The sequence below is a fragment of the Vulpes vulpes genome, chromosome 3 (assembly GCF_048418805.1).
Source record: "Vulpes vulpes isolate BD-2025 chromosome 3, VulVul3, whole genome shotgun sequence".
NCBI classification, from domain to species: Eukaryota; Metazoa; Chordata; class Mammalia; order Carnivora; family Canidae; genus Vulpes; species Vulpes vulpes.
In genome coordinates this window covers 62,718,827-62,729,079 of record NC_132782.1, presented here as the reverse complement: position 1 = coordinate 62,729,079, position 10,253 = coordinate 62,718,827, and the positions used below count along the sequence as shown (strand labels likewise).

The 10,253-nt window shown below is 52.5% G+C and overlaps 1 long non-coding RNA gene across 1 annotated transcript; it reads right to left on the bottom strand.

The window, feature by feature from the left end:
- Positions 1-3,144: 3,144 nt before the first annotated feature.
- On the bottom strand, positions 3,145-5,031 carry LOC140598242 (uncharacterized). The gene is made up of 3 exons (XR_012000464.1): positions 4,892-5,031; positions 3,843-4,162; positions 3,145-3,454 (listed from the first exon to the last, which is right to left on the bottom strand). It is a non-coding gene; the product is annotated as an uncharacterized lncRNA (long non-coding RNA).
- Positions 5,032-10,253: the final 5,222 nt, after the last annotated feature.

The following is a 10,253-nucleotide window of genomic DNA, read 5'->3' as shown; positions in this document are numbered from 1 at the left end:
GAGAGCCAGCGGGACCCTGAGTGCCTGAGAAAGTCGTGGGACAGAGCTCCCTCCAGGTTCACCCACCAAGCCAGACTCGGCCCTCCGCCCACCCGCCGCCAGGATGGCCTCGTTAAGGAGCCTTCTCTTCCCGGGCGCCCATCTGTGATGCGTCGCCCGCAGCCTGGCTGGGCAGGGACCCTTTCTGCTCAAGCCTGTCATCACTGGAACAGAGGCTTTTTGTTGCTCTGGGCTTTCTAGCGCCGAGTGATCTTGCCCCATAGACCGAAGACGCCTGGCCGGTGTCCAGTGGGGGACAGAGGGATCTGTGTGTCGTGCTGGGTCAACGTCACAGCCCAGCCACGGCGGGAAAGTGGGACGGCCGTTCATAAAACTCGGTCTTGTGTGAATGAGGCTTCTTTTTCCAAAGCAGCCAGCGTGTGGGTCCGTGCTGAGAGCCCGCCACCTGCCAGGGTCACAGTGTTGAGATTTAAGATGAAATTATGACAGAATCAGAAGCCAGGATAAATTCTTTTTTCTCTTACCCTCCTTTAATGAAGCTGAGTGGAATAATTGAGATCAAATCCTACCTTTCAAAAATGCATTTGGCTAAGAACGGTCTGTGCCAAGTGTCGGCCTGGAATAATCCCTTTGCTGACATTGTCAGCCCATGAAAGACCGTCTCCCACAGAGGCGCCGACGTTGCCAGAAGCACAGCAGGGCACATGAGATGCCAGCTCTCTTTCTCTTCACTCTGAAAACCCAAGGGCTTGCAGGCAGAGCCACATCTGAAACCAGATTCATGTAAACCCTGTTGGCGGCAAAATAACTTCTCATGAGAGTAACAGTTCCGATCTCCAATGTGAAATAAAATCGGAAAGCTGAAATTAAAAATATAAAAGCCATAGTTTCATTATCAAATAAAATAAAATTAAACACCAAAAATTTCAGTTTGTAAGAAAGGCCTGGTGCCCACTCTCAGGGCCGCCCGCTCCTCGCCGGGCCCGGATCCTGGCTGCACTTGGCTCGGCACCAGCACAGAAACTCTCCGAAGGATGCTCCACCATCTCCGACTGTCAAAGCCCATCCACTCTGCGGCTTAGCGACATCCGGAGCCCGGTTCAGAGTGCCACCCTGGAGCCCCGCGCTCTGCCTTCTGTCGGGTCTCACGCTGTATTTCAGTGCTTCTGAACAATATCCCCATGGTTGGTATCCTTGGCACTATCACTCACAGGTGCACTGCATTCTTGGTTATCAGTGTGACGATGGTCAGGCCTCACAGGTGACCATGCAAACCTAGGTTATCACCTCCATTCTTTTTTTCTTTAATATATTTATTTATTCATGAGACAGAGAGAGAAGCAGAGACACAGGCAGAGGGAGAAGCAGGCTCCACGTGGGGACCCCGATGCGGGACTCCATCCCAGGACCCCAGGATCATGCCCTGAGCTGAAGGCAGATGCTCAACCACTGAGCCACCCAGGTGCCTTACCACCTCCCTCATTGATGGACTTTCCAATTTCTCCCAAACCCAAAACAAAAGTTCTCCTCCCTGAGATTTCTCCGATGCGTTCCGGGAACATCATTCCCAGATCCCGGGGCATGTGTGTCCTCACTTCCTGGAGATCTGAAAGTTGCCCCGGGGGTGCTTGCCTCCATGACCTGTGTCACCTGTAGCCCCAATATTTGGCTTCGTCAGCCCCCCAGGACTGAGGTGCATGGGGTCGGGGAGCCTCTAGGAGCATCTCCGCCTTTCTTCTCATCCGCATTCTCCGCACACAGCTTCCTCTCCTGTTCACACGCTGTGCCCGGGCTTTGTTTGCTTTCCTATAAGCCATGAGCACGTTCTTTATATCATATGCATGACAATATGCTTTGTGACTATATTTTGCCCAATTTGTGGCTTGCATCATCCGTGGTTTACCGCAAGACTTTTTACAGCATTGTCTGACTGACGTGTATCAATTCTTTTCTGTACGACTTGTGCTTTTAGTGGGCTTCACAAGAAATCCTTCTCCATCCCAAAGTCATAAAGATAATCACTCTTTTTTTGAACTTTATGATCACACTTTCTACATTTAATCACTCACCCTCTTGCAGGGTTCTCTTATTGGGTAAAAAAGACATAAGACTGTGACCACCATCAAAACTCTCTCTCCTCCTCATGCTGACACATTCAGTCTTTAATTCTTTTATTCCCCAGATCCTTACCGAGCATCTTCTAGGTGCTAGAACACATTGATAAACAGAATAAATACCACCCCCACCCCAACCCCGTCCCCGGGAGGCTGATCCTCCCACAGTGGAGGCTCCCAGCCTGACAGCATCACACGTAAGCTGAGACTGCAGGAAGATGCACAGAATTTGTCCCTTCTGCCACAACCCACCACCAATGGAGGTGATGGCGTGAGGCTTACACACCAGCCACACGTGGGCCCTGGTTCTAAGTGGACGCTGATGCGGCTTTAAGCCAATTCCTCAAGGAAAGGCAGCTGGTGGCAGAAGCAAACTGCCCAGTTATAGACAGGGGGTATCTGTCTGTGGGAGGCAGATGGCCTCTCAGAGAGGTGCTTGCAGAAGTACAGACGGGGTCAGGCGGCAGGAGGGTGGCTCTGAGGACATCCTTGACTTTGGTCCATTGGGGCCTCAGCAGGCAGGTCCCCTGGCAGCCGCTCCCCAGGAGTGGCCATGCAGCCCGGCTCCCCTGCAGTTTGTGACAGGGAAACCCTGGCTCAGCACACTGGAGGGGCAGGTGGGACAGCCAGCATTGCAGGCACTCTGCACAGCCCCCGTGGGATGTCTCAGGCACCAAGAGAAGAGTCCACTGGCAGGGCCAGCCCTGGCCCACCCCGAGCAGAGCCAGGACAGCACAGGCTCACCAGCATCCCCATAAGCGTCTCGCCCTCCGGCCCCTCAACCACGCCTAGCCTGTCCTGACCCAGGTTTCTCAAGGCCACCAGTCATCAGCACCATCTTTGCCAAGCCCTCCCCCCAGGGACAAGCTACCTCGGACCTTGGGACACATCCCCAGAGCCTTGGCTAAGGCAAGCAGGTCCCTGGGGGCCTTATGCAGCCTGTCCCACAGGGAGAAACCATTTGAAGGACAAACAAGTAAGAATTTGCAGCATCAATCAAACCATAGCATGTCCACAGATTTTATTTTTTTTGAATCTCCTACTTTTAGAATCTGTCTTTACTACTGAGCTAAAAATATAAGTAAATTAAAGGATCCAGAGAAAAGGGTTTATGTTGAACCATAAGGAAGCCGTTACGTACAGCTTGAGGGACTGACAACGAAAGAAGAGGTATTTGCAAAAACTTGACAGGCGTCAATGTGCAAGTGTATTTGCCCACAGACCTTACGAGGGTTTGATGTCTTCGGATGGAACACAATTCTGAGAGAAGTTATTTCCAGACACACCTTCTGAGAAGCATTGGCCTCACCCTCTGTCAGGTTGCAGTTCCGTGTTCGATGCTGGATAAAGCGGGTGATACTCGGTTTAGCAGACTGTGCTCCTCAGGATCCCCGTGATGGGAGGTTACACCTCTGGACCCAGCCAAGTGGAAAAAGTCACCCCCTCCACCCCAGGCCCCCAGGCAGCTGGCCCCTCTGAGCCCCAACCCTGAAGTCAGGGTCCCTCACAAGCAGACACCTGCTCTACGTCAGGGCCTTTTGAATTTACTCGGCACCCTTATCCCAACTGCCCAGTGTGGGTTTCTACCAAGGAACCCACCTTTGCACTCACACCTCTTAAGCACAAAGCGGCTGCAGGAACCCCAGAAGCCACACAAGGAGGGGGGGGGGTCCCTTGTCATCGTCCCGCATGGTAGGGGGCCAGCACCAGTTCTTTGTGAGCACTTACAGAAGTGGCAGGTATGTCTGTGAAGGACCCCCGGGGCTGAGTCCACTGGATGCTGCCCTGAGCCAGCCGCCTTAAGCAATCTCAGGTAGGACACTGGTACATCACGGGAACCCCGCAGATCCAGAAGCAATGCTATAAACACCGGACGAGGGAAGCCCGGGGGGCTCAGTGGTTTAGCGTCTGTCTTCAGCCCAGCTCGTGATCTTGGAGTCCCAGGATCGAGTCCCACATCAGGCTCCCTGCATGGAGCCTGCTTCTCCCTCTGCCTGTGTCTCTGCCTCTCTCTCACTCTGTGTCTCTCATGAATAAACAAATAAAATCTTAAAAAAAAAAAAAAACCAGATGAGTTATCCTCAAATGACACTGCTTTTATCCTCAAATGACATCCAGCATTTCCCCCATATTTCTCATTTAAAGATGAAAAGACAAAGTTTCATAGATCTTGCTGCCTCCTGAAGTCTGACTTGGGGTCAGCTGGTCTGCCGGGGGGACCCTGTGTCCCCACGGTCTGCATCACGTCCCCACCCGCCCCCACTTATTTACTCAAGATACAAGCCCAGGACCACTCGCTCCGTCATTTTCTCCATAAATCCCTTCTGACGACAATGAAAGAAGGAACAAGGCCTGGAGTAAGCCCTCCCATAGACTCCAGGGAGCGAGGGATGAATTTGGACTCAGAACTGAATTGGCTCCGGGCTGCCGGGCTCCCCGTCCACAGAAGCACAGCATCCCTGCGGCTGTGAGATATGTGAGCTCACGTGTACTAAGGAGGGTAAGTCTCGCCTTTGGAGACATGAAATGGACCATGAAGACGTCCTCTGACAGAATAATAGCACCATGAAGAGCCCAGTGGGGTGGGCGTGCACCGCCCTGCAAGCCCCAGCAACAGACCCTGAGGAGTCTCCCAAACCAAACAAAGGCCATGAGTCACACCCAAGGAAGACGGAGGGGGCCGCTCTGCAGGCACGGTGCACGAGCGATGACCAGATGTCATGTTCAGGGGAGTGAAAGGGTTCGCCCTTCCCATGCGGGCACTGACACCACCTTACCCGCAGCCTCTCCAGCCCAGCTCTGGCCAAGACCCATCATCAGGATGCCGTTCACGGTGGCTCTCCAGGCAGACTGTCTCATTAACCCCTTTATCCAGGCGACAAACCCAGGCTGAGAAGGGGAAAGACCTTGTCCAGAGTTCCTGTTTTGGGAGATGAGGGTGCCTGTGCCCCACCCCCAACACACAGGCCACCCCGGGGCCTCCTCCTCACAGGGACTCTCCCACTTTGGGAACTTGCCCACCTCCCCACTAACTTCGTGCACTGAAGTCATGTCCCTGTGCACACACACCACGGATGTGCATCCAGAGAAGCACACTGTGTTTCACGTAGTAGCAAACTCACGGTCACAATGATGCCCGGAGGACATGCCATCCCAGTTGGACCCACATAACTATCTGTGAATGTGGAAGAAGCCACTGGTTCAAAGAGAGGGGGCAAACTGCCCAACAGGGTGCTCCCTCTGTCCTGGGGAAGTACCTGCACCTGGACGCCCTGTGGAGGACACAACATCAGCAGTTCCCCCCACCCCCCCACCACCCGTGACCTGTAGCTGAAACTACTGCCAGCATTTCACAAAATCCCATTTGCAACCGAGGATGCAGTTCTCCAAGCAGTGAAGCCAACTCCCTAACCTTCACATTCACCATCCACGTCAAGGTCAGACTGCAGAGAACTCGGGAGGTGCACTGGCGCGCCCCAGCCCCCCTGTTGGCAGGAAGGCTGCTGGTTCCGGAAACAAATGCCATGCCCTTGCTAAGGCAGCTAGTGCTCAGCGAGGTGCCGTCATGTGCCCAACGCCATCCTGGGTGCTCCACCTGCGTTTACTCTCCCAACCTCGTGAGGACCCTCCTGACAGGTCCCACCCCACTTTACAGCCAAGGAGGGGACAGGAGGCAGAGGAGCGGAGCCCCTTCAGGGTCAGAGCAGAGCTCTTTCCCACAGCGCCGGTCTACTGCCCTTCGTGTCATGGGATGGAAGTCATGTGGTGAAGAAAATCCGTGGCCTGGGCCAGCTTGTCCCAGCTGTGGGGACGGTGCTGGTCACAGTAGCTTTCTAGGGTAATCCTGTAAATTCTGAGCAAAGGGGAAAGGAAAATAAACATGGTCAGAAAACATCACCTATGAGAAGTTTTGTCTAAAAGGCCAACGGAGCCGTGCTGTGGTGAGACATTTTGTCAGTGGGATGGGATTGCACAACCGAACAGCTCACCAAGAATGCTGCTGCACAAGAAATGAGGCTCATTTGAGGTTATCAACCCATGTTCTAAATAGGGATCATTCTAAAAACTCATGATGAACAAAATATATACCATTTCCGTTTTAACCAAACACTGCAGGGGTCAAGGACCGCTCATCCGGTCGTGTCCTTCCCCAAACACAGATGCTAGCCTCCCCTCCTTGCTCTAGGGACACACCCTCTCCACCGAGGCTCTGGTCAAGGAGCTGATAAAAGGCCTCTGATCCAGTAAGAGTTCTTGGTCTCATCCATTTAAGTGTTGAAAATATGTACAAGGATCCTCTCATGACCAACACCCTGAAGTGAAGAAGCCAAATCAGGTGATTTCCAGGATCTGTTGGGAGAGACCAAGTGCTCTTGTTCAGAATGGCTTCCGTGTTTGCAAAAGCAAGAACCACTTGTGCAAAGCAGATCCCCCTTGGGTCCTGGGCCACCGCAACTGGGGCATCAGAGCACACGTGACGTGATGCTAAGAGGACAGGTGTGTGTGCGGGTACGAGTCCGCGTGTGTGGGTTCAGGTGCGATGGGGGAGCAGGTAGGCGCACCGGTGCGGTTCTGCACTCACGGACAGTTGAGTGTGCAGGTGAAAGCCGAGCATCCAGCGCTCCACAGCCCACCCAATCCACACCTGCTGTGCCCACTCACCTCTGAGGGTGAGGCATGTGATACCCCCTGGCTGTGTGAGATGCTCTGCCCAGGAGCCTGCAGCCCACCACACCAGGAGGGGTGAGGAAGGAAGGGCACCAGGGGAGGGCGCAGGGACAGGGGGCAGGGAGTAGCCTCACACATCGACCTCCATGTGTGCACCACTTCCTGCAAACCCAGATGGGTCTGGCTCTGGGCTGGTGAGACATGCCCCCCCGGACACCATCCCATGGCCACAGCTAGGGGGTATGGGAAGCCTGCCAGGCAGGCTGGGAAGGCTGTCTTTACTTGGGGAGCCATGTGTTTCTCTACCCGTCAGGAGGTGACGATGCAGGAGGCTTGCACAGCCTGGCCACCGAGTCTCCTCACAGGGACTCGCCTGCTTTAGGAACTTGCCCGCCTTCTGACTAAGCAAGATCTCTGCCTTTGCAAATTGGCAGAAATAATTTGACACAGCATTTTTCAAAGCCAACCAGAAAGAACAACGGTAAGCAATTGTTTTTCATAAAAGATCACTCCTTTGAAAATCATTGTTTTCCTATTTTGGGGGTTTCGATATTTTGGGAAGCAAAATTACATGTAAACATTTGTTCTGCAACCCCAAAGTGTGAAGAAAGATGTGCTAACATACTAAAATTGTGCTTCCACACCTCTGAACTTCAAAATTCTCTTAAATTTTAATAAAGACCCATGGAAGAGGTCACCATCTCAGAGCTCATTCTTGACTGAGGATCATTTTTTTGATGTCGAGGAAGATGGAACAGACAACATAGCTGAGAGATGTGCTGGGTGCTGAGGCTTTCCACGTCCAGGGCCTTTCCAACCTGTACTTCCAGGGTAGTCAAAATCTACATAAAATCTCTATAAAATGCCATCAGGTATTCAGATCCTTATTTGATGTCAAATGTCTGCGTATTTGAAGGAAGTGGTTTTATCTGGAACCCAAGTGCTATAAAAATAGGACCTCTGTGGGGAAGGCAGCCTGCAGGAGTGGATGGTCATGGGGCAACGTCCATCAGTCCCGAACCGATGCAGAAAGAAAGACTCTCTGCAAGGAGGTCAAAGCTTTCACCGGCCCCAGAGATGATCTGGGTCAGTCAGTCAGTGTCTTGTGCCTTGATGTCCCTATTAATAAAACGGCCCTATTTCACTCACGTAGGGTGAAGTTCCTGATAAATTAAACTTCACACAGAATGCATACAGAACACACAGCACCCTGAGAACCATGCACGTGCCAGGGGTGAGGGTAACAGGATACCCCAGGCCTTACCACCCTGACTTTTGGGTCAAAACTGAAGAAGACGAGGAGGCAGAAATGCAGATGTCCAGGCAGAGGGAACAGCAGATGCTAGAGACCTGAGGCCACCTGCCCACAGGTTGGGAGGCCGCTTGGGGAGGGGTGCTGGAAGGGCTCCAGCTTTCCCTTTGATGGGGTGGGTGTTGCCAGAGAGCCAGGGGCCTGGTCCAGCCTGGTGACCTGGGGGAGGGACCCCCTGGCTGCAAGGCTCTGAAGGTCCACCTTAAGCAAGTCATTTTATTCTAGCTTTCACACTGGGGCCTGCTAATTCTGCAGCGATGCCCCCCACCGCCCCCGAGCTAGCTAACTCACCTCTCCCGTGCAAAGCACCCCATCCAGAGCCTACGCCCACCCCTCTTCTCTGTAGCCACTACTCACCAGCCCTAAGCACCCCGGCGGGTACCAGACAACCAGGGACAGCCCCACACCCACCAGCCACTGAAATTACTCACATTAGCCAATTCTAAGCCTGCTCACCTGCTTCCTCTGCTCCTCCCGTGGAAACCACAGTAAAGGGTCTTGCCACATTTTCCACCCGCTCCTGCTGCCTCCTGACAGACCCTAGTTGTTCCCATGTACACCCCCAAGCCCACGGCGCACATGCCTCCTGTTCCTAGGGAACTGTGAGCAAAATTGCGTCCTTTGTGACATGTCCACATGTGTATGTGCTTACTGCACCACGTGAAAACTAATTCCAGGCACCCTTACAACACACTCGTAGGAAAGTGTACACTTAACACACTCCAAAGCAAAACTCCCACTGGAATTTTTAGCAATAGGAAAAACTCATTACATAGTTCTGACAGGCAAGTAAACTTCCATGAATCATGAAGATGATTCTCTTTTTTTAAACATTTTATTTATTTATTCATGAGAGACACACAGAGAGAGAGAGGCATAGACACAGGCAGAGGGAGAGGCAGGCTCCATGCAGGGAGCCCGATGTGGGACTCCAAGACCACACCCTGAGCCAAAGGCAGATGCTCAACCGCTGAGCCACCCAGGTGTCCCTCACGAAGACAATTCTTAAAGAGAAGCAGCAATAGGAATTCGCCCCACTGGTTACTAAGGCACATGATTCCAAAGGTACAACAGTTAGAACAGTGCAGGGCCAGCAGGAAGAAATAAACCAATGGGATAAAATAGAGCATCCAGAAATAGCTTCATAAATCCTTGTGCTCATGCCTGAAGCAAAGCCACAAGCTGGGGAGGGGGTGATAGATGGTGTTGAGAATACGGGGTCACAGTGTAGAGAAGAAAAATGCACAGATTAAATACAACAGGTAAGGCAGGACGAAAAATAAGGATTAGGAGAAAAATGGAGCCCTGGCCTTCTTTGTGAATCTGTAGATAGCTAAAATTCAACAAACACCAAAACAGCCCCACACCAGCAAGCAGGCACCTTGTGTTCTCAGCCCCCCGGAAAAGCAGACACTCCGCCGTCCGGAGTGAGAACAAGGAGCCATGCAGAAGTGCTTCCCAGAGCCTGGCCAGCCACGCTGTGCACCAGCGTCTGCATTCCAGAAGATTCCTGGAGAACCATGGGGGTTTGCCTTAGAGGTTTAAGGGCCCAGCTGGTACTTTCTCTAAAGCAAGGCACTAACTCCCAGAGACAAATGAAAGTCTTCTTCCTGTTGCTGAAAGACAACTGCTTATAACTCCTTGCCCAAGACCAACTTCTCCTAGGGAAGCTTCCAGAACACTCTATGACTTCTAGAATATTCCATCACAGCACTAAAATTGAAGTGAAGAAAGTGTGAAGCAGTGCAAGCCAACCAACTTCCCCTGGATCCACTGTCCAGGCCCTCCACTCCTCAGTCCTGCTCTCCTGGCTGCTCTCTGCCTTTGTCGGTCTTTTGGGTTCTCCACAGCAGTGCTTGTTGAGAAGGAGTGGGGAACCCCTCCCCTTGCAGCCCATACTTCTTTGCTCTCACCCTGAATAGCTCTTCACACTGTCCCACTGTCCTAGCTGGGTTCTTCAGAGCAATTGGCAACTGAATGTTCAGAGATCAGCAGTGTATTGATGGCCACGCAGGCAATGGAGGCAGCCCCCACCTCTGTCTACCAGCAAATAAGATCCACGGTAGTCCCCAAGGTCTATCTTGTCATCATGCACAGCTGAGTGTAGGCACTGGGCTAGTTGCCTTCTAGATTTCATAACCCAGGTTCAGAGGAGACGT